Source organism: Bos grunniens, chromosome 15 (genome assembly GCF_055505025.1).
Source record: "Bos grunniens cultivar Pamir isolate PY7600 chromosome 15, Bosgru_T2T1.0, whole genome shotgun sequence".
NCBI classification, from domain to species: domain Eukaryota; kingdom Metazoa; phylum Chordata; class Mammalia; order Artiodactyla; family Bovidae; genus Bos; species Bos grunniens.
In genome coordinates, this window is record NC_141179.1 from 3,653,664 (window position 1) to 3,655,986 (window position 2,323).

The following is a 2,323-nucleotide window of genomic DNA, read 5'->3' on the forward strand; positions in this document are numbered from 1 at the left end:
ATCCTGTTCAGATAATGGTTATGTACTCCACATTCATCTTCATGCAGGAAGAGGTTTATCATGACTCATTTATTTTCTTGGAGAAACTTGTCAACATCTCAATTTATATTAAGCTGAGATGAATAAAAAATCACATTTGTAATACAAAGGAGTTACAGCAGTGAGCAGTGCAGAGTTGGCAATCAAGCAAGTTAACTGATTTTCCTCTAGAAAGTACTATTAGCCTTTCAGTCCAATATACTTCCACAGGATGAATCCTTATGTTCTCAATTGGCTGAAAGTGCATTTAGTTGTCTGTAAGATAGTTATGGCCATGAACATCATGTTGCTGTGCAGTCACTCAGTCGTGTCTAGCTCTTTGCTACCACATGGACTGCAGCACACCAGGCTTCCCTGTCTTAAAAACAACAGAATGATCTTGGTTCATTTACAAGGGAAACCATCCAACATCATAGTAATCCAAGTTTAGGTCTCAACCACTACTTCTGAAGAAGATGAAGTTGAATGTTTCCATGAAGACCTATAAGACTTTCTAGAACTAACACCAAAAAAAGATGTCCTTTTCATCCTAGGGGACTGAAATGCAAAAGTAGGAAAATCATGGGCAACATTCAGATCTTCCTTTTCCCATTAATCTTGAGGTTTAACATGTCTCACCCACTGAAACAAAGAAGTTCTGAAGTCTAATTTCCTAGACTTCTCCTTTCCTATGTTATTCACACAATAACCACAATCACTTAGAATTGCCACTTAAAGCCTCCCTCTAGTTCCATATTTCTTGAGTTACATTCAGCCATATAGTCAGTTTGTTTGTCAAGATGCACTGGTCAATCATATTTGTCAAGCCTAACCTTTTAGTACAAAAACCAAGAATATTATACTTTTCCCATGTCTTCAATTTCTCAACTCAGTTTTCCCCCCATGTGTAAGGTTAATTAATTAGCATACAATGAGAGTCTCTTGTGGTCTATGCATCCCCCAGCCCTCTCTTCTCTCTCACTGGAAAAAGTCTAAAAGTGAACTTCTACCTTATCAGGGAAAATGCAAGTGAAAGTCTCTCAGTAGTGTCCAACTCTTTGAAACCCCATGGTCTATACAGTCACTGGAATTCTCCAGGCCAGAATCCTGGAGTGGATAGCCTTTCACTTCACCAATCGCTCTTCCCAACCCAGGGATTGAACCCATGTCTCCCAAATTGCAGGTGGATTCTTACCAGCTGAGACACAAGGGAACCCTTATCAGGGAAAAAGACTGAAAAACTGCACATCTAAGGACATTTCTGATGTACAAGTGTGCAGAGGTGTTTTATCCTTTGCCAAGGACAATCTTACACTGCATAAATTTGAGCCTCAGTAAAGACAAGGAACATGTTGAATGTAATTAGGAAGTTCATATGAATTTGCTTAAATTTCTGTCCCACAAGAAGCCAAAAATGAAATAGTAAGAGAATCTAAATGCCCTGAGATGAAAAAGGAAAGGACAATACACTTTTCCTTAATTTCTCTTTTACTTTTCCAAAATCTTGAATGGAATACTATGAACAATGAGATTTTACCATCTAAAAAGTGTTATTTGAGGACATCTTTGAGAAAGATAATGTCTATTTTAGAAAATAATCATTCTAAAGTTGCTGATAGTTGGAGAGAAGGAATAGAATAGAGAGGGACAGAGATATGGAAGAAACTTGCCTGAGCAACTTTGCTTCTTGAGCTGGAGACTCTGCTTCCTTTGGCTATTGAAGGATAGGATAATGAGCCAAGTATCCTCCTGGGATTCTGAAAGAGGATACAAAGCCCGGAAGGAGTCTGGTCTTTATTAATGCATGTTGCTTGTTTTGTGATTTTTTTTTTTTTCTTGAATGAATCAAGTTTGACTGAGGTCATCTTATTTGCATGCAGAGAACACCAGGGACTGTTGGACTCATTAGGAAGGCCTTTGGGTATTTTTTCACCTCTTATAGGAGGATAGTAATGGTTGTTATGAGCTGAGGGCTCTCTGAAGTGGAAGTTAGTTGCTGCATTAAAAAAAAAAAAAAAATTGCTGCATTAAAAAAAAAAAAAAAAAACTAATTAAATGACCCACTTTGGGAGACCAAGAAGAGGAGTTCACATGTTAACGGTTATGACAGCATTAGAGTACAAAGAATAGGAGTTGTCCAAATAAAAGAGAATAAAAGGGGAAAAAATCAAATACTAATAGGTCATTTTTGTGAGATTTCTGAACCATGATATGAGGGGATTGGATGACACTTTCCAACATTCTCATAACTTTTGGCAATTTATTTCTTTCAGATAAGGTCATTTTTATAGAGTTAATAGTGATA